General features: G+C 33.9%; 1 protein-coding gene and 1 long non-coding RNA gene across 3 annotated transcripts in view; one reads left to right on the top strand and one right to left on the bottom strand.

Annotated features, from left to right (window-relative positions):
- LOC135835524 (zwei Ig domain protein zig-8-like) overlaps positions 1-23,200 on the top strand; it is a 415,219-nt gene that overhangs the window by 154,882 nt on the left and 237,137 nt on the right. The gene's annotated exons all lie outside the window — the stretch shown is intronic.
- LOC135835523 (uncharacterized) lies at positions 955-3,865 on the bottom strand. The gene is made up of 4 exons (XR_010556902.1): positions 2,488-3,865; positions 1,349-1,681; positions 1,108-1,181; positions 955-1,025 (listed from the first exon to the last, which is right to left on the bottom strand). It is a non-coding gene; the product is annotated as an uncharacterized LOC135835523 (long non-coding RNA).

The following is a 23,200-nucleotide window of genomic DNA, read 5'->3' as shown; positions in this document are numbered from 1 at the left end:
GGAAATATTTTGAAACGCAGTGGTGCCAATTTTTGACCATTGTAAGGGGACAATATGCCTTCACTGGCTAGACAGGGATATTCATCGTATCTCTCTCAGTGGGATTATAAATCTTTCATCTAAAGGAAGTACTGGAGAATCCAATCAATAGTTCGATTCTACAGTACTTTACTTAGATGAAAGTATATACTCGATGCACTTAGGTAAGGTGTTAAGTACGTGGGAACCACCCAAGAGGTGTTTTCACATCGTTCCATTAAGGGCAGATGTGAAAAGCTCACAAGTTCGTCAAGCTCAATTCCTTCTCGACTCGAGGCTAGAAGCCAAGTTGAGATGGAATTGATCTTCACTTGTCGATTCGCGCTTCGTCTGGTAGGTCTGACCGCAGAAAAGTAATAAGGCCACTCACTCCTACGTAAGAGTTGTGCTTGAGTCCCAGGTCCTCTGCCTTAACGTTCGTGTTTAAGGGAGAGTATTCGCGTTTAAACTTAAGTCTTCTAAATTCGCTACCCAACGCGGGCAATTTGATAGTTACACGTAGGTGGGTAAAAGCGATCCTACTTACGCCACTATTTGGTGGAATATATATTGGTTATACGCGTAGAGTTTTATATGTTTTAGACTTAAGTTTCGTGTTGTAATTTTATTCCAAAATTATAATACACTTTTCGTGTTTATCGTGTGTTCTTATTTCGCGTGCGGTTCGAATTAATACAAGGTAAACTCGACTAAATCTGTTTAAATTTATACATATTGGTGTTGTAAAAGCTGAGCTAGCAGCGGGTAAGTACTATTTTAAAAGGTGATATATTACATCTCTTAGGGAGTTAGATTCATCCTGACCTACTAGGGAAATATTCTTATCCTCCTATCATTGGCAACGCCTCTATCTATCTATTTAACATTGGCGCCCAAATTTTTTTTATTTTTTAACAAAGATATCACATTCAGGGCACAGAAGGCCATGTTGAATCAGACCGTAGACGGATAACATTCCTTTCAAAAATCTAGCTATCTTTGTCTTCCTGTGGAACAAAAATGGCATAAGTTTACTCAAATTTTATTTTTAATTTTTATCTAAAATTATTTTCTATGAAAAAATACAACCTGGAAAAGAAGTCCATGAGCCAAGAAAAAGGATCTGTGCATTATTAGTTAAGGAAATCTTCTTTGTCTTCTTACTGGAACAAAAAGAATTAGGTTAGAATTTTCTAATTTTAAAATTAAAATTAAAATTATCATTTTAACTATCATTTTTTCCTATTATTTTGTATAATAACTAATTTTAAACTACGTAATCGTAAATACATACTATATTAAATTAAGCCAAATTTTTAGATTTACTCACCTTATTGTAAATACGAAAAATATCCCAACAGACTGGTTCAACTTTGGCTCAATCCTATTTTAAGTTTCACCCATCTTTCTCTGAACTGGTCCTAAACAAAAACAACATTTTTTATTTAATTTATTTCATAATTTTAAAATTTTTTTTAGAAATAAAAAATGTACAGACATTTTAAATCGATCATGTGTTTAAATTAGACTGATTAATCCTAAGAAACAAAAATGCTCTTAAATTTTACATTATTTAATAAAAATGTAAATATATTTTTGTACTTATCTTCAGTTTTTGATAAACAAAGTAATTCTCTTGCCATCGTCGTTGACCAAAATACACCTGTAAAGAAGAAGAAAAAACTTGAAATTAATTATGAGAAATAAGACTGACTAGAAATTAATTTATTCTTAATTAACTATAAAACAACGTTAAACAAATAAAAAAGAAGAAAAACAACGTTGCTTAAAATTAAGTTTGTTTAGGTACATTCCTATTTATTTTTATAATTTTTCTTAAAAATTTATTTCCCTTTAAACTTTTTTAAATTTTTTCAAAATTTTTTTTTATTTGTTTTATGTTTCATCGAATAGTGGTGGTAAGTAGTTTCGCTTTCAACCGAACTCCGTGTACAACAGAAAGGTAGCGCAATTTTTTCCAAAAACTTAGCACTCTATCATAAAAATAAAATTCCAAAATGTCAATTTTTTTTGAAAAAATGAACATTTTTTCCAATAAAAAAACAATTCATTTTTCCTCAACCTTTTTTTTTTTCTCTTTTCATTTTTCAAACTTCCCTAAAAAACAATTCTTTTTTGGATTTTGAAGAAATGACAATTTTTCTAATAGAAAAATAACTCACTTTCTTCAAAGTTTTTTCAAATTTTTTAATTTTCTTTTTTTTTCTTTTTTTCTTATCAATGATCAGTTTTGAACATTTCAAATGCTCAAATATCACATCAAACTTTGATAAAATTTTTCCTTTAGAATTTTTTTTAATTTTTAGAACCTTTTTCTTTTTTTTTCAATTTTTTTTTTAAACTATAAAAACTCTACTCAAATTACTCAATGAATGATTTTCCAATAGAAAATCATCCATTTTTCAAATTTTTTAGTAAAAACAATAGCTATACTTAAGCCAACCTTACCAGCAATTTTTCTTCAAAAATTCTTGGTCAGACCATCCAAAGACAACAAAGCCAAACAACCACGAACTTCTTGAGCTTTTTTCATCTTCTCCTGAAATCATAAAATTGAGGAAGGGTACCTTTTAGATCAACCCTCCCCCTCAAAAATTAAATCGTACTTAAATACTTACCATTTCGGCCATGACCCTGCTGTGGAGTGACCAGATCAAAGGTAGCATCTGATTGGTTTATTGATATCTTTGACTTCGGTCAAATATTGATGATCAATTGTAGTTACTCTTTGTCAGTAAGAGTCAACTCACCAGCACACTCAAAATTCACCTCACTTTTGGAATTATAATAAAAACCAAAGAGTTTCAAAATTTATTTTGGGATTACTATTCCCCGCATCACTCAAGCAAAGTACGGGGGGCAATAGGGTCACATCCAGTGAAGCACTATGTCACCTTTTTTTCAAAATTTCCGTGCTTTCCTCTACATTTCCTCAGGGGATACTTTAGAAGTAAACCCACGTTAGGGGCAAATGTAAGGGGACAATATGCCTTCACTGGCTAGACAGGGATATTCATCGTATCTCTCTCAGTGGGATTATAAATCTTTCATCTAAAGGAAGTACTGGAGAATCCAATCAATAGTTCGATTCTACAGTACTTTACTTAGATGAAAGTATATACTCGATGCACTTAGGTAAGGTGTTAAGTACGTGGGAACCACCCAAGAGGTGTTTTCACATCGTTCCATTAAGGGCAGATGTGAAAAGCTCACAAGTTCGTCAAGCTCAATTCCTTCTCGACTCGAGGCTAGAAGCCAAGTTGAGATGGAATTGATCTTCACTTGTCGATTCGCGCTTCGTCTGGTAGGTCTGACCGCAGAAAAGTAATAAGGCCACTCACTCCTACGTAAGAGTTGTGCTTGAGTCCCAGGTCCTCTGCCTTAACGTTCGTGTTTAAGGGAGAGTATTCGCGTTTAAACTTAAGTCTTCTAAATTCGCTACCCAACGCGGGCAATTTGATAGTTACACGTAGGTGGGTAAAAGCGATCCTACTTACGCCACTATTTGGTGGAATATATATTGGTTATACGCGTAGAGTTTTATATGTTTTAGACTTAAGTTTCGTGTTGTAATTTTATTCCAAAATTATAATACACTTTTCGTGTTTATCGTGTGTTCTTATTTCGCGTGCGGTTCGAATTAATACAAGGTAAACTCGACTAAATCTGTTTAAATTTATACATATTGGTGTTGTAAAAGCTGAGCTAGCAGCGGGTAAGTACTATTTTAAAAGGTGATATATTACATCTCTTAGGGAGTTAGATTCATCCTGACCTACTAGGGAAATATTCTTATCCTCCTATCATTGGCAACGCCTCTATCTATCTATTTAACACCAATACTGCCAATTTCAAAAAATTGAAAAAAAGTCGTAGCAGTCTACCGCTACGTAAGAGCCAAATTTTTGTGCCAAAAACATAGAGGGCTCTTGAACTACTCGCACCCTCGCTTCGCTCCTGTGCTTCGCCTGTATTGGGGGGGGGGACTTAGTCTTCCCGAAACCCCCCTTGGGCTTCGCCCAACTCTCTCCTTCCACTGTTTCCTTCTTATATTTGCGGGGGTATTCAAAAAATGTGGTAACAAACCTGTCTTGACCCTGAAACAGGTCAAATAGGGTTGGAAGGTTGAAACCGGCAAAAAGCACTTCGGGTACCTCGTCCCATTGTACTGTGAAAATTCGGACCCTCCAGGTCAATTTGGAGGGGCTGTAGGCTTGGCTAAACGTCAAAATTTTCAAAAAAACACGTAAAATGGATGAAAAAATCCACTTTTTTGACCCTGGAGAGGGGCCAAATAGGGTTGGTAGGTTGAAACCTGCAAAGGCACTTTGGGTACACCCTCCCAATGTACTATGAAAATTTGGACCCTCTAGGTCAATTTGGAGGGGCTGTAGGTTTGGCTAAACGTCAAAAAACACGCAAAAATCCACTTTTTTGACCCTGGAGATGGGTCACATGGGGTTGGAAGGTTGAATTCTGCAAAAAGCACTCAAGGGGCACCCTCTCATTGTATGCTGAGAATTTGGACCCCCTAGGTCAATTTTAAGGGTGAGGGGGTCGAAAATAGAGGTAAAATGTGGGTTTTCCCACCTAAAATGGGGTGGGGATGACCTAGGAAGCTGAAATTTGTATATGTTAATCACAGTGGGGGTACTGACCTACTATATGATTTTAGACCCTTTTCGTTCATTTGGGGTCTTATTATGCTCCTCCAAAAAAAAGACCTTTCTGTAATTTTCAACTTTGACACTTGAAACTTTGGGGGTCAATTCTAAGTCCTAAATGAACCACATTTCCCAAGTTTGAGTTGATTTGATCAATTAGAACAGGTTCCAGGTCATAAAATGTAAAAATCAAGGTCGTGCTGAAACTTATCGTCTAGTTTGAGCTCAAAACGTCGAGAACTATCAAAATTTTTGACTCCCGACTTTTTTATCTAAAGTTGGGTCTACTGCAATAGCAATCATTTTTTACAAAAATTTGGCTAAAAATTTGTAAGTTTTTGGCTACTCTTCTCAATGTTTTGAAATTGGCAGTAAATGCCATTTTCATCCTCCCAAGTACTTCTGTGCCTCGAATAAAATTTTATTCGTCCGTTTTTAGCTTAGCAAATGCTTTTAAATTTTCAATAAAATCAAAAGCTGAAAAATCAACTCAATTAGTCCGAATTAAATCAGTAAAAAATCTCAAAGGTTTTTTTTCTTCAAAAATCCCGCTTTTGTTGAAATTGGCGCTAAAACATCCCTGTCAGATCACAGGTACACACAGAGTTGAATTTTAAACGATTAAGGAAGCTACCGTGTAGCTAACATTTTTAAAAACTAATTTCACCGCCGCTTTGTTCGCGTTTACAAGTGTACACCACTCGTTATTTTGTGAATTCCGCCCGAGGCTTGTTATTTACCAACTTAAAATAAGAGAAAAAATATTCAACAAGCATTCCCCAACTTTGATATTATTCGCGCGGCGACGCTTAATTTCGCAAACAAGTCCCGTACTGCTGAAGGTGATTCGATGAAGATTTTAACATTTCCTCGGCCCAAATTGTTGGCTCGTTTACGCAACATAGCTCACGAGATGGTTTAAAGTGGGCAAAAAAATTCTTCAACGGCGCCGTCATGTAAACAGGCTAAGGCAATATAACAGTTTGACAGGATAAAAGAATCTCGTTCAAAGCAAAACTTCAGGGTAATTGAAATTTCATCGATGGGTTCGCCGGTTGCTTGCCGAGTTTCAGCCGATCTCAGTAAGGCGTCTTTGCTTTGTACAAGCTGCTTTTCGGGTATATAAGTAGTTGCCGTTACTAAATTAAACCACGATAGCGATACCGTTCAGCTAAGCGAGCTGCAAAACGCTGCGCCCGAGCTGCCAAGTTGTATAGAAATTTATCAAACGTGGCGGAGCAGGAGGAGGGCCAAAAAAACCACCCCCTTGTAATGTTTTCGTTTAGGATTTTTATTGTTATTATTAGTAGAGCTTCTAAAAAATACCACCTCCTCTCTCTTCAATTTTTTTCATCCTATAGACACCTGCTAATAAATTAATATTTTGAAAAACAAAACCAAAAAAAAAAAAAAAAAGGTTTCTGGCTCGTGAAAACGAACGCCAACGTTTGGCGGTAAAAATCATCGAAACGAAATCTTTACACCGGTCACAGCATTTGGCGTCGTCATCGTAGTCGTCGTCGTCGTTGTCGTCGGTGGATATAAAATATGCTAAACTTTACGAAACAGAATTGTTGTACTTTTGTACTCGTGCGTGTTCGGAATTCATTTCCGAGTAATTTAAATACGTGACGCGGTGCTGAATAGTTAGTTTTTTTGTAGGATGACGAGCACAACGACGACGACAACCACCATTGCGACGACGACGAATACTACGCTACTTTTTTTCTGCTCCTTCTCTCTATTTACACATGGCAATAGTTACGCACCAGTTCGGCAAATGTTGACCGTTGTGTTTTGCGGGCTTTTTGAATTAAGCTTTGCACAGAAATTTATTACTTCCGCCGACATGCATAAGGACGTAGACGCCTCCGTCATTTTATTGCTTCGTGTCTTTCCGTCAACCTCTTCTATGCGTATACCTTTCCTAGATCCGGCTACCCAATATGGCTTGAGCGTATTTTAATTCGTTATTTATACTTCATCGTGTATTTCCTAATAGTTAATCGTCGAGAAAATCGTCCAGCGGAGGAAGTATTTCCGGTACTGAGTGCAGTGTGCATTTGCCGATGGCTTTTTCAATCAAGTTTGATATTTTTGGCAATCGATTATTATATCTAGATACTGTGTGTTATACTCAGACAGTCGAATAATTTTCCTGGTCATTCAGCAACTCAAACTACACTGGTGTAGATTGGGTTGCATGCCAACCCCTTAAAATTGAAAGTGAAAAGATATGAGTAAGTAGTTATGTGTTTATCAGGGTGGATTGCGAAAAAAAGTTGGCGGATTTTGACCAAGTTCAGCAAAGATCTTCATTTTGAGCTGAAAGTTACCCACGAAAAATGTTAATTCTGGAGTTGCCCCTACAGGGAAGATTTAGACCTTCAAGAGGGAGTGTTTTTTTTCGCTCCTGTTGCTATACAACCTGTTTTGGAAAATTATGGCTCAGTTTCAAATGAAACTATTAATTTGAGATTCTGCGTAGATCTATGCCACTGCCGTCAAAATCCAAGGGTGCCACTTTTAGAATTTTACTCAGCAGTTGAAAATTTGCAAATCACTTATTTTTGAGTAAATTTGTGTTTTGAAAATTTTTTCTAATTCAGAAAAAATATTGAAAGATATCATTCCTGAAATTGGAGAAATATTTTAGAACGCAGTGGTGCCAATTTTCTGACCATTACTGCCAATTTCAAAAAATTAAAAAATTGGAAGCTTTTGGCTATTTTTCTCAATTTTTTGAATTTGGCGATAATAGCCAAACAAATTGGTACCACTGCGTTCCGAAATATTTTTCCAGTGTCAGGAATGATACCTTTTAGTTTCAATTTTTTCAATTTCAAGGCCAACTTCTCATGAAAAAAACTCAAAAATTGATCAAATTAACATAAAAGGCTGAAATTTGGTTTGTATCAAATTTTGACCAGCCGGTCGATTTTGCAAATACGTAGGGTATCATTATAAAAATAATGAATTTCAAGCACGCAAAATAAATTGACCGTTTATCAATAATTTCAATAATCAGATTTTTTAAAAAAAATGATTGATTTCTCATTAAGTATCTAATTTTAATTCATTTAACTAATAAATATGTTTTATTTTGATTTGTTGCAGGTAAGTGTTTGTGAAGATGAGTATACAAATAAGCTGGTCTGTCTGTCTGTCTGTCTGTCTGTCTGTGTCTGTATCATTCAATATTTATTCATAGCAACTTTGGTAAGCGTGAAAATTATGATTGATTTGAAGCTCCTTAGGTTTAATATTCGAATTTTCCTTTGACTTATCAATTATCAAATCATCTCCTGAGAAACTGAGTTATACTTCAACAACTCTTATGTTTTACGTGGATCAATATCAGATCAATCACAGATACAGAGCTTCAAGAAGCACAATCGTCCCATACAGGGCTTCAGAGCACGCAGTGCTGTCGAAGGAAATTTCAAAAATATCGAGAAATTGCCATAAAAACTAAAAAAAAAAAAAAAAAAAAAAAAAAATGAAATGCACCAAAGCCTTTATGCCAATTTTGCTCATCTGAACCCCTCTCTGTTCAACACTTATTATTCTATTGTCCCCATCTGCTCCAAAAGATCGATCATCTCTACAAATAGACCAAGGCTCCCCCTTCATTCCCGACAACCCCTCCGAAATAGAAAAAATCATCACCTTAATCAAAGAACATAACTTGGCGAATTCTATATAAACCTCCTTACGAAGGGTGTAATAATCTAGTAATTAAAAACACCCCCCAAAAAAATGAGCAAAATCGAATCTTTTAAGCAATTTTGCAAAAAACATAACTTTTTTTTTGCAAACTTTAAAACAAAAAGATAATCCTTCCAACAACCAAAGCATCAATCAATGCTTTTTGGACATTTGAATAAAAAGCACTTTCATAGCAATCTTGGTAATAATTACGACCATTTGACAATTTCATCAAAAAACCATTTTCTGAAAATTTTGACGAAAAAACATTGCAACTTTTCGTCCACTTCCCAAAAATTGACCCTCTCTGACAATTTGACAGAAAAATGAAATTTCTGACAATTTAGGCAAAAACAGTAATTTTTGAGGGTAATGCGAATCTTGGAAAGAACAGAACTGTTTGACAATTTTTTTCAAAAAAAATACCTTTTTTTGGTAATTTGACCAAAAATGGACACTGACGATTTTGATAAAAGTAGACACGTTTTGACATTTGTACCAAAAGTGCACACGTCTTGACTATTTTTCAAAAATTTACGCGTTTTGACATTTTCCCCACAAAAATCGGAATTTTGAGCAACTTTTTGACTTGAGCAAATTTGGCAAAAAAAAAACCAGAACCTTATGCTTTAGCAACTTTGGAAAAAACTGGACGTTTGTTTGGAAACTTTGGAACTAAAAGAGAACTTTTTAACGAATAATGCGAAAATAAAGTTTTTTTGATGTTCGAGGAGGACTTACAACTTTCAAGAATTATTGTGCCCCCAAAAATGAAGCGATAAAAAAAGCCTGGTCTCACTTAAGTGCATATTTATAATGCAGCAAGATAGATCGTGAAAAAAAAGTTCGGCGGGTATTGACTGAATTCAGCAGAGACCTTCATTCTGAGTTGAAAATTACTCAGAAAAAAATTTTGCTCCGAAGGTGCCCCTTGATGAGAAAAGTCGCCCCTCAAAGAGTGAGTATTTTTTTAAAAATCGTAGTTTTTTGATGACGAAGTTCCAAAATGAAAGTATTCGAGATTCTGCATCGATCTATGCTACGTAGGTATTATACAGTCAAAATCCAAGACCACTTTTAGGGTTCTACTGAGGAATTAAAAATTTGAAAATCGCTTATTTTTGGATAAATTCGTGTTTTAAAATTTTTTTCTTGGCAAATATTTCGCACTAATTCAGAAAGAATATTGAAAGATATCATTCCTAAAAGTGGAGAAATATTTTGAAACGCAGTGCCGCCAACTTTGGCTGTAAGAGAGCTGATTCCCAAATGATTTTTTTTTAGGAATTTAGAGTGGTCAAATATTGATTCCCAGGTCGTTTTTTCCAGTACATGAAATTGATTCGCATGTCATGAATGATATGATATGTATATATTATATCACATAGAATTGATTGGACTCTTGAATGATGGGAACGAGAATTGGATCATGTCTAAGATTCAAATAAAATGAAAAGATCTAGAGATTGCATATTTTGTAGAAATACTTACCCTCCACAAATCACAACTTTAGTTTATATCTAAGTTACCACAGATGATTTAAGCAAAATTACGACTGATTAGATTTATCTTACAGAGTAACATGCAACATTAATTGTTTATATGATACGTAAATCTCCAAGTCTAGCCTGAAATGACATTACTTTCATTTTTAATTCAACACAGTCACAAAATTAATTTCTCATATTCTCCCCACTCTCGTCTCGTTTCCAAAACAAAAAAAACAAACTTCAAAACACTTTGACCATCTCTCTAGCGAGAAAAAAATACCCAACAATACGTGTAGGTACATTACACATAGGTACATGTAGGTGTAAACGTTTGGCGTATAGGTATCCTACTACTTTGTAGGCACCTACGATTTTTCGACCAAAAATTTCACACATGGGGTATGACATTCGAATCGAGCCTGCACGCGAAACATAAAAATTTGACGTATAAAATCCCAAGTCGCTGTGAACTTTGAAATCGAAGCTGAAAGGCAAATAAATTTTACGGGCTGAATTCGACGTTTGAAAATATTTTTTTCCGCCAGCCCGAGTCGAATCTAAAGTTTTACAATTTAGTTTTCGTAACCGAGCACGAAACCGCTGAATCAACTCGTTATTTAGAAGAATAAAAGAAAAGTGAAAAAATTGAAAATTCCTATCTTCTCGTCGTCGCGCAGTGCGCATCGGATAAAGTATATATCTACCGGAGTAATTTTCACTTTGGAAACTCGATTCAGTGACATTATAAAGAAACTTCGGGGCGAAACTATCAAATTGACATTTACATTGACGCTCACTTACATGATAATTTACTTTTTAAACATTTGTACAGGGGTTTTGGCTTTTGGCTTGGTTGCCAAAATGCCAGTCTTTCTTTACCGGTAACGTACTAGCGTTTGGTTTACCAGAGAGAGTGTTTTTGAAAGATGATATAAATTAAATTAAGGTTACCTACAGTGAGGAAGGATGATGATGAGCACGTAAGAAGCTCTTTTTTTCGAAAAACACTGATTCATCTTGTGTTTGTTGTGCACTCAACTCTATTCTAATTTTTAATCATTTTTGGATTCAAATTAAAAACAGTCCTACGCAAAAAAATATATGTACCTACGCTAAAAATGGTATAAACAAATCCAATTCCGATTACCTACCTACTTTTCCTGTCTCTAGTTCAACTGGCACGATAGCATTGAAAATATCGATACGACAATTTCGCATAAAAAATATGCACTCGTATTTAGCAAAACGCACGTGAAAGAGACGTTTTATGTTTAAAATATTTAAACCATTCAGTCTCCATTCATTAGAACGAAATATTAAGTATATTATGAATAGCGTCGCAGTCGACGAAACGATAGCAAAAAATGTTGCCAACTTTATGCAAAACTACATAAAAAGAAAGCATCTCAAATATACTGCTCGTATTCTCACCTACTATTTTAAAGGTACGCTTTTGGCAAAAGATTCGACTTTAAACTTTAATAACTCAAGACCTGTCATAGCTCTATGGAGTAGTAATTTAAACGTTCGTGAGTATCTCGATTTAAACCATCCATCGTACATAATACGCATATCTACTAAATATAGACCCGTTCGTACTCCAATAATATCGTCGGCATTAATTATTGAAAATTTCGACTTACCAGTAGTCCCACCTTGAGCGAATATTTTACGCCAAATACGTAGACTAGTTGATAAAAAATGATGGACGTTGGAAATTAGCATTTCATAACCAAACGACCTCTCTGATGTGGCTCTATGTTCGTATCTGAAATGACAAACAAGTATTTTAATACCTACCTATGAGTATTCTAGCATTTATGAACAAGATTTTTCGACCTTTATGGTTTCATTCCCCGCCATAAATTTGACCCCCCAAAAAAGGGTTGGTTGGTATTATATGTTGAAAATTAAATGCTCAATTTAAACAATGCAGGGTTTTTTTACAGAATCCAGTTCACCGTAAATACCATAATTATTTTCATTTCCTATAAAAATTTTGGCATTAGGTGGGTATAAAAAATGTTTCATTTTCTGTTATTTCTCTCGTAAAAAAATGTATACATGCCTACCACATTAATAAAGTACCTAAGTGCTTATTAAACATTTCTCAACTCGAGAAAAATTCTCATTAAGTAGGCATATAAAAACAACATTTTTCGAAAATTTTTCTCATATTCAACTTTGTAAAAATTAATCCAAACTTTGAAAATTTCAACTACAACTGACATCAATAGATACAAAATTTAGACAGAAAATACGGTGGTAGTGAAACGAAACACTGAATGATAGCTTTCTCGTTCGCGGAACAGAAAAAGTAATTTGTTCAGCCACCGAAGGCTGGAAAAAATTTTTCGATTAACGCGAAACTTTGATACTTAATCTGACGTAGAAATTCGTGCAAAAATATTAATTTTAAATGAAAAACAAATTCTGTAAAAAAAAAAACCAACGAGGCGGATGAAAATGAAAAATATGAGAAAGAATGTAAAGAAATTTAGTCAAGTACACCTATTAGGTTAATATTTAATTTGATTATTTTAACGAACGGATGTGGAAGGTTTTAAAACAATATTAAGTTATCTACGTGTATGATATTTAACCAGCAATAAAAATCAAGAGTAAGTAAGTAATTAATTGGGTAGGTATGTATTTATTTACCTAATACATACATACACGAATGCTGAAAATTTTCAAGATCAAAATAATGAGAACACAGGTGAAGAAGCAGGGATGCCTAAAACAGGTACGAATAAAAAATAAAAGAAGGACACTGCTTATAATTTCAACGGTCATCAACTCCATAGTGATTTTATGTGATCGTTGAACTCGATGAATTTTATTCTCTTTCTTCTTCTCGTTTTTCACAATAAATAAATTTTTATAGCCCAGTAAAAGTTATATCGAAAAAATGTAAGATACAAAATATTTTTTGATTTCTCAAGAGCTTAAATATGAGAGAGATTAAAGCAAAGTTTGAATGATGAATACCTACTCACAAAATGTACATGTGCATAAACAAATTTTGCACCGGGAGATTTTTCTTCATTAACCATACCTACAATTTTCTTTTCAAGTAATCAGGAAGGAAGGAGGAGTCATCGTGTACTGAAAAATTGTGAAAGTCGTTTGACTTGACGTTTTTCATATAGGTACTGTGGGTAGGTAGGTATCTGAAGTTGTTTTTCAAGTTTAATAACCCCTCTCACGCTCCCATCATAATAATTTGTTGACGAAAACCAAAGACGCCAAGTACTTTGGAGGAAATGACAAAAATTCAAATTCTTAAAAAATAGAAAGAGTTAGTGGAAAATTTCAACGTTCAGCTTGAAAGATGGAAAACAAATATTTTGATTCACTTATCAAATTCCATTCCTTCTTAATAGCGTATGGAAAATTTTCAAATTCATTTCGATGACTTGAATGCTTAAAAAATTTCGAACCCATGAATTGATTTTCGCAATTTATCTCGCTTATCAGACATGATAAAATATCGTAAAAAGGAATTTATCAAGTTGCAGGGCTGAAAACTAAGCTGATTCTCGTCTACTTTTGAGTATTTTAATCGAATCACACACGATTCCAGCGAATCCAGGGTGGAGGGTAGAAAAATGTTGTTTGGTCTATTTTTGGAATTTGTAAAAACCAAAATAGTGAAATATCACCCAATCGATCCAAAGTCAACGTAAAACTCCCAAAATTCATCTGATGTCCAATATACGAGTACGCTTCCAGAAATAGTATTTTACGATTTCCAGCAGTTCTGGAGCAATTCAGCGAGATTATTTCAGTTTTTTTAAAAGAATTTTAAAGCTGTGTATAGAACAGCCGGAAAGGAGAAAATCGAAAATCTCTCCAGAACCGATGGAAATCTTGAAACACCGTTTCTGGAAGCCGACATTGGAAGGTGGATGAGTTTGTGTCGTTTTACCTCGGGACGAAACTAAAGGATGGCAGGGGAATGATGGGCATCTGAAAAGTTAAAAAAGTTGGCGAATACAACTTTTTGTTGATTAGAATTTTCAACTGTTTATACCTAGTACTAGGTTGGTACTTGAAAATACCAATTGATTATTTTCGATAGTGATTCCATGTGAATTAACCATAATTATTTAGTTTGAAATCGGCAAATTTTCCAGAATAATTGACTAGGTATACCTAGGTTCAAAAAAAAGGCAAAATTTAATGATTTTGACAACTTGAGTGAAGCTTTCCAAGAAATTGAAAAATTAACCACAAAAATCGTCAAATTTTATGAATTTGACGACTTGAGCACTAAAGTGAATTGGAAAATTCACTATACTCACTGAAATCAGAAACATTTATAATTTTGACAACCAAAGTAAAATTTTTCAAAAAAAAAAAAACATGAAAAATTTACCAGAAAAAGTTTGCAAATTTTGTGATTTTGACAAAACGTTGCCAAAACGCCTGTTCAGCCAAGAATTGTCGATTTTAAATGTTTTAATCACTCAGCAGAACCTTACAAGTGGTCTTTAGTTTTGACAGCAACAGTCTCAGTCAAAATGCAGAATCTCAGCTTTGCCCCACGTTGGGCGCCAATGATAGCATATAACTGACTTGCTGAGTGCACCAATGGTATAAGCAATTATATCATCTACTTACCCCGGCTATGGGATTTCATAAGTACACTCAAAACACATAATAAATTATCACACCAAATCATTACGACAAATTTATTTTAGGGGGGATTTAACTTAAACTTTAACTTATTAACATATACAAGAACACTTAAACCGTGGACTTGAGCTCACTGAAATTAAAGACACATTAACTGGCAATCCGTGGATGTCTCCGAAAACGAACTACACGTTGGTCCAGTTGACAAAGAAGCTGGAAAGCTCATTTGGCAACTTGACCACGTCATTGTTACCGCAACAACACCACCTCATAGGTGATGGAAGAGTTAACTACTCTTTTGCATATAACATATGTACTTACGTCAGCATTAAGGCATATCCGTCTAACACCTGTTTAGCCAAGAAATTGTTGATTTTAAATGTTTTAATCACTCAGCAGAACCTTACAAGTGGTCTTTAGTTTTGACAGCAATAGTCTCAGTCAAAATGCAGAATCTCAAATAGGAGCAATTTTCCAAAACTAGTCCATTTTTTCCAAGACAAGCAGGGTGGCTGGAGCGAAAAAAAAAACACATTTTTTTTCAAAAATGCTCTCTCGTTGAGTGTTTTCACTTATTGCCCTGCTGAAGGAACCTTTAGAGATGAAATTTTTTTCCAAACTACTTTCAACTCGAAATGAAGGTTTGATCGTACTTACTATTGACTTGAAAATCGAGAAACATATAATGTATTATTATTATTTCAATAAAATTATACAGTTTTGGTCTTCATCTACCCATTTACAGCAATCTTGTAATGGTAGGCTTTCAAACCTCAAATTCTATGCTATTTTAGTTAGGTATAGATACTTTCAAAACCTTTTTGAATGCTGCAAGCAATTTTTAGCCAGATATTTTCAATTTCATTTTCCACGAGCAATGATTCTTTCCCGGTAATTTTCACACCAAAAATAAAAAGATCCTAAAGTTAATAATCATATCCCTAACTTCATAACACCCCTTCTTCCCCTCTCCACCGCAACTCTTTAGCCATAATACTAATAAATTTCACGATTAACTTTTCATCTCGCTCGTCTGTAAAAATAATACTAAACCCACACGATCTCAAATGATTTTTCTCACGTCACACGGCACTTAATAACAACTTCGCAAAGGCAGAGGTCAAAAAGATGTATAAAATTAGCGGTCATTTGGAGTCCGAGTAAAATACCAATTTAAAGCTATCTTGTGTGTGATCCCTTTTACGAATTTCCATTTAGCAACAATATATTTTCACGTGGTACGAAGTTTTAGAATTATACGTTCAGACCATTAATTTAGTCGAACGTTAAGCCTCGTGAAGGCGAAATGAGACCAATGTGAGTAAGTGAGAGAGAGAGAGTAAGGTAAAGAGTACCTACCTAAAAGAAAAAAAAACTCTATGTGGAGAGATTTAACCTCATCTCTCTTTCTTTTGGGGAGATTATATGGAAAGATAGGTACGAGAAAGGTTAAAAGCTTCTTAATGAGAACACTATATAAGAAAGAAAACTGTAAGGCCTATCATTTGAAATATTCTTATTTGTTTTTTAATATTTAACGCATCCGTTTAGATGGTACGTATATTGAAGCATATCTCTTATTCGTTTGGTTTTTGAAGCAATACAGAGAGCACTCGAGTAGGCAGATAAAACGTTTAGCGAAGACGTAATTTCGAATGCAAAAAGCTCTATATGAGTCGTAGGTAGTACGAAAGGAATTCCGAGTATTTGAGATAAAAAATAGAAAAAAGATTCGATATGGTTTTTTTTATTATTATTATTATTCAGCATCCAGATAAGGTATGTATATGAGATGATGATATATTGGTTCGTGTTAACTACTTAGGCTCGCATGCAGAATTTCTCATCGGATGTTCGGTTCATTTACGGTATTTTAAATTATCACTCGTATAGGTAAACTGGACGTTATTTTAATCAAGCAATGCGATCAACGTTTTAGAGGCGCAAATACGTAGCAAAAAGAGAAAAAAATCCGCGCTATTAGAATTATCTTTCATTTTACATGTTTACTCGCTTAGCAGTTGTTTGAATTGCCTTTAATTACCGGTAAGCTGGGCCCGTTCAATTATAAAAGTCACGTAGCTCGAAGGCTCTAACAAAAATGCACGAAGCAACGATGAACGAGCGTTAAAAATTTTTAAATGCTCGACAAAAAATTTATGGCGTTTTTATACAGAAAACGCGCATCGTTTATGCTTGCAAAGCGTATCAAACGGGTTTTAATTTAACGATTGAAACTTTTTATCAATTTTCCAAGCATCTAACATTCGTCGAGTGTTTTTTTCTGTTTTATTTTACGGGGCAAACATTAGGTAGGTTTTCTAACACGGCGTGATTTTCGTTTATAGATGTGGTACACAAAAGGGAAATTTTTCGTTAATACATCGTCTTCTGCGAGCACTCTCCTCTTCCGGCTAATATCGAGTAAAACCTCTTAATTAATTTTTGGCCCAAGCTACAAAATATATATTTTTCAACGTCATTATCAGAAAAGTACGCTTTTTCTTAAATCTGTTTGGATATAGTTTCGCCTGTTTTTTTTCCTCCAACGCGAATTACCCTCATTAAAAGTAAAGCTATTTCGTATACGCGAGACGATGCTATGGTGCCCTTTCAAACGACAATTTGCGGTTTAAGTCCATCAGACGTCAACTGTCTTAAGACTTGACACTTGAAGCGAAACTTGCAAAAAGTATACATGTGGAGCATTGATTCGCTCACTCTTTCTCTTCCTTTTGTACGCTAAGTGTACTTATTTTCCAAGAGCTTTTTCGCCACTAAAAGAAATAAGCACCATTGGAGAACAATACCAGAATACGAAATAACCTAAATATTTAAGCTTTTTACCACCGCCGTTGCGGATGTTATCTTATTTATTTTTTAAATTTTTTTTTCTCGTTAGAACTTCTTTCGTTTAAAAGTCTCTTGTTATACCTACGAAGTTGAAATTTACCTAAATAAGGCGTTATCTTTGAAAAAAAATACGTACTTTTGGACAGACAATCTAAATTATTTTGTTTGCTTTATACTATTTTACATAGACTCGGTTACATTAATAATATCAATTAAATTTTAATTTACTGTTTGCCCGCGGTGTTTAGTAAACTATAGTAAGAATTTCTTTTGCTTAAATAGCTATAATTTAGTTTCGTCGTGTTGAATTCACTCCAAAACAAAGCTTTCCCCCATTTAGAGGGTTTACTAATATATCCCGAAGCGTTTACCTTGTGAGCTTTCTTAATTTCAAGTATAACAGAACAGATTTCTCAGCCTTTGTTAGCTACTGGTTAACAGGATAAATGAGAAAAATGTCGGCCAAGTCAAGTCGTCAAGTTAGCTTTATTTTTCAAGAAGCGCGAGTATTTAAAAAATCTTTGCCGGTGATTTAAAACGGAAATTATTTCATTTAACTAATTTTGGTATTTTTCCACGTCGATGTAAAACTTACGAAATACCTTTGAAGATTATGAAAAATGTTCACGACCTGCTCGTATTTTCTTTGAAAGTTTTGAGATCCTTCATCAGTTAAATAAAGGCAGAGTGGAATATTTTTGGCAGTAAGCATTTGAAATCTTTGGATGTTTACAAGAGAACTATGAAAAGCAGAAAAATGTAAGAAATTTACGAAAAAGAAATTTTAAGAACTTTAATGATGATTAAATGGAACGGTTAGGTTATTTACATTTCATAAAGTTATGCAATAACAGGCGAAGAAATAAATTAATTTTCGATTTTTTCCATAAAAGCTTGTAAAATTACTTATCTATAATGAGGGAATGGTCCGAAGTTTACACAAATCTTGTATATAAATTTTAAATTACCTAAAAGACGTGGAGACAAAATTAAATCATGTTCGAAATTTCTGACTTGGTGAAAATTCATTTAATTTTTAGGTAAGAAAAACTACTAGATTGACTCGCAGCTGTGTCATTGAATTTAACTTTCAGGGACTGAGGAACGGAAGGGAAATAAGCATTGACTTGATGTAACCAGACCATTTGTAATTTTCCATAAAAAAATCTGACAAAAAAATTAGAACTTCTAAGAATTGAGCTACTTATTGAATACAAATCCCAGTTACATTAGTCTAGTGTTTTCAACCATAAAATGATAAATTCGCCTACTCATCTTCTGAAAACTTAATTACTTGCCTAACAATACAGAGAAAATAAATTGAAAAATTTAGTTTTCCGCCGAGAAAGTCCGCCTATCAATTCCAATTTCGTATTCATTGTCAGTTTTGCAATTGGGAATTTTTCGTAAACTTTTTGAAATTCGATTTTTTAAAATATGTACGTAGATTTTTCACAAAAAATTGTGAATTTTATAGTGGGAAAATGAATGGGTAAAGTTGGTCTAAACTGCTGAAAAAAGTGAAAATGAAGGTAATTTGAATTTTTGAATCGAAATAACGCTAAAATTGAAATCTACTTTTTTGAAGGTTCAATTATGTTGCATTGCTTAAGATTAAGAAGTGCTGAAAATTGGCATGAAGATGGCGAATGTATCGAAAAATAACTGAAAGAGCTGAAACTTTTGTTAGTTCATAATTATTGGTTTTGGGATCAGTTTTAGATTTTCAAAATCGATTTACAAGGTCGAAACAGTAAATATTAGGTATGTTTTTTTACACGGATTCTCGAAAATCTGGTTTTTGAACGTTTTTTGAATCTCTTTTTTAAACACTTTTTAGATCCACACCCAAAACTTTCAAAACATTTGGAAGTTTTCTCTCTTCAAGTAAAATCCAAAATCCATTTTCAAAAGCTACTATCCCAGCAGATTCTCGTGGATTATAAATCTGCCGAAATCCAGATTCTCAAAAATCTGCCAAAATCCATGTAATAAAAACAAACTTACAATTAGTACATAGGTAAGTACCTAAAATAATAATCAACAATTTTGGTAGCATTTTTTAGATGAAGAAAGGGCTTAAAAAATTCAAAGAAATCGTTTTGGGCCAATTCAGCTATCGTTTCCTGCCATGAATTTCTAACATAGGTAATGTCAGACGTTGAAAAACTTTTTAAAAATTGAAAAAAATTACTAATTTTTGACATTTTTGATACCTATTATTGTAAACTTATAATCTTTGAAAAAAAAATGATCCATTTTCAATAAGTATTGAGACTTGGAGTAGGTCTGATTTTAATACAAAACTAACTATGTACCTATTAAAAAACTTTCTAAAAGAGTAAAATTACCTATTTAAAGTTTCATTGGATTTTTAAAAACTTGAAAAAAATGATCAATTTTCAATTTTTAGATTGCATTTTAACTTTACAGTAATTTGGTCTGACTCTGACTTTTGAAAATTTTGAGAAAATTGCAATGAATTTTTGATCATTTCAGATTTTTTAAAACCTGGGAAAACCTATTGAAGTGTTCAAATTACGTTAAACTCAAAATTGACTCTCTAGTGTTTTGTCAGACTCCTTTCATTAGGCTATTTTGCAATTCTAACTATTGAGTTGACTTAAGGAAAAAAATATCCATGATTCAAAACTTTCCTCAAACAGGAGACTTTTTTTTCAAAAATATGACTTTTACAAGTAAAATGGTCAGAAGCAAAATGTCACTTTCAACCTTCTTCTTTTGCTCCATAATTCCATCCTACTATAATTTTGAATTGCAGTCTTATGTCATAATAAATTTACCTTGTTAGCCTCGCCATCCCATGATCTACTAACGAATTTTCAAACATTGTATAGAACTGTTGGAACTACTGAATCGTGCAAAAATCCCCTCTTGGGCCTCTTTATTGGAGCACAGACTCATAATAACAATAGCTGTTTGAAAAATCCTTCACGATTGAAGTGACCATGATTACACTAGACAACTATTTTGAACTTTTTTTGTGTGTTTGGGTTGGAAATGGGCTTAGTCGATAGTTTGAACCCTAAAACAAAAAACAGAGTGAATGTTTTATATTTACCAGGTTGTTTTTGTGTTCAGGAGAGACTGTCGAAGTTGCGAAAATGACCGTTTTTGCCCTACCTACTTCATCAAGAGTTCGCAGCGACATCTGTACCGCTTTGCGAAAAAAACAAGGTCATTTTCGGATTCTACGCACTTTCTTAAGCAAACTACTTTTTTCGATTTTTGATTTTCGAAGTTTCAAGCGCATAAGACTAATTTTTCTAAATACGAAAAATTCTATTTGAACTTCGGGTGAACACAGTTCCGCGCCACGATTACGTGGTGGAGTAACGCCAGCGTCGCGCGCTCTGAGTTTTAAAAAATATTATACAAATAAAAATGTTCCGTATGCGCTTGAAAGTTCAAAAATTAAAAATCGAGGAAAGCAGTTTGCTTAAAAAAGTGCGTAGAATCCGAAAATGATCTTGTTTTTTTTCGCAAAACAATACTGATGTCGCTACAAACTCTTTAAGTAGAGAAAAAACATCCATTTTTGCAAACTTTGATCATCTCTCCTCACCACAAAAACAACTCAAATTGAAACCCCCTCCCCCTCTGTCTATTTTTAGGGTCTAAAGTATCGATTAAGCCAATTTCCAACACGAACATAAATTGGCTGTTGCCTAGGGTTATCTATCACAATATTAGATTGAAGTACATTGACTTCATGACGTATTTACGGCGAACTGGTTATGCAATTTTATTAACGCGAATGACCACAAAATTATTGCATTTAATTTGCAGCTGTACTTTTGATCTAAAATTATCAATAAGTGAGAGGTATCTGAGTTTGCTGAAAAATTTTGGATCCAAACAAAGCTTGATCGAAAACGTATGCAGAAATACCACCAACCAAACTTTCGAAATGGTACTAAACTGAAGATCATTTTTGGAGCGTTTGGGAATGAGCTGAAATTTAACATGCATCCGATTTTTACCCCAACACCACTTTTGAATCGAGTTCACCTCAATCAGTGTAATAACAATAAGGTTTTTTGAATCAGTTAAAATCTATAGACAATGACGAAACGTTTCGCGTATTCATCACCGTATCGTTTTTCATTGTAGTCAAAGGCAGACAATCGTTGATAAGCATGAAAAACACATCGCTCATCTGCGCTCGAACTTCGTTTTCGCAATGCAAAATAATGATGCTGTGTGCAGGTGCACTCGTATCATCGTTTATAGTACGAAAATGATTGATATTTAAATTTCTCGTTTTAGCTTTTCAGCTAGTTACGTAGGTAGGTAGGTAGGTACCTACTAAAAGCATTCGGAATGATTTGACATGTAATTTCTTGCAAGTTAATTAATCCAGCGTGCATATCTTACCGAGTAAAAGATACAGGAAAAATGCAACCAGCATAATCCACGTAAAATGGAGCAGTCGCTCTGGGCCAAGTTACAATTACCCTTTCATTAAATGCCAAGCTCTCTGACTAATGCTTTGATATTAAGCATTTAGCATCATTGGAGCGAATGATTGGCAATTTATTACATTAACGAATTCACGGCGCTGTAAACTCGTAAAAAGTATGTATGAATGGGTAAATATTGGTTTTGGTGCCTATAATATACAACTGCATATACCTATTATTTCTGTTAGGTATACCTTAATTCAATTTAGTTTTATGTTACGTAAATTATTGCTATTATTAATTTTTTTCCAAATTGGCAGGCTATCGAAGAAAAAAATCGACGAGTTGAAAAGCACCTTGGCTTATTCTTTTGAAAAATATTCATAATTCTGTTTTCGTTTTAATGTGTTAAATTTTCATATCGATTCCGAATCCAAAACGAATAGGTGCTTAACATTAGCTACGTTTAATTACATCCTAAATTGATTGATACCATCCATTCACGAAATAGATATTCTAGCATAGAGAAATGAATAATTCAAATTTGCAAATACCTTCGCGGCGATATTGTTATTGTCATGCATTATGAATAAATACGTCGAGATCTCGTATCTTAACCAATTTATATCACCGAAAGGGTTTCCATATATGTTGAGAAAACCACGGTGCCGGTTATCATCCTCTTTTAATTGTTTCGCATTATTTTATTGACAGAACGATGGCTTTATTTCAGTCACATTGCGAGGTTTTGTCATAGGACAAATGACGCGTAGAGGTTGTCAATTAACAGTTCATTGTACTTATGAAGGAAACCTATACTTTGACGGTTTTGTATGCTTACTTATACTTATAAGTAGGTACATATAAGTAAGTATACAAGAAATTGATAGCATCTTGATATGAATAGAATGTCGTTTATGGTGTAGTCATAAAGCATACACATTGTACGAGTACGTCTAGGAGACGAAGATATCATCCGAGCTGTTGAAAGAATAAACATCAAAAAAGGTTGTTATTTATAGGTCGTATTATGTCCAATTTTTAAGAAACCAACGGCGATTTTAATGACGACGTGGTCAATTTTTCAACAACTTTTAACGCCGCGCTCAAGTCGTAAAACCGGCGAATTCTCATTATTAGGCTGAATTCTTTAAAATGTGTGTATTTTTAATGCTGTTAGGCCAAGTCTGGACATGATTACGTCCAAGGTCGAAATTCTTTTGTTTGGTATTTTTAACCGAGTTTCTTTTTCTCCTTTGTGAGAAAAAATTCAGGTTATTGTATTACTATATTGATGACCTGCTGAAGAAACATGACAAAATACATAGGTATGGTACATCACTAGACAAAGTTTTATGTGCTAAGGTAGATTTTTCGATTT

This window comes from Planococcus citri, chromosome 2 (assembly GCF_950023065.1).
Source record: "Planococcus citri chromosome 2, ihPlaCitr1.1, whole genome shotgun sequence".
NCBI classification, from domain to species: domain Eukaryota; kingdom Metazoa; phylum Arthropoda; class Insecta; order Hemiptera; family Pseudococcidae; genus Planococcus; species Planococcus citri.
Note: the sequence above shows the minus strand (reverse complement) of the source record. Positions and strands in the feature narration are given on the sequence as shown.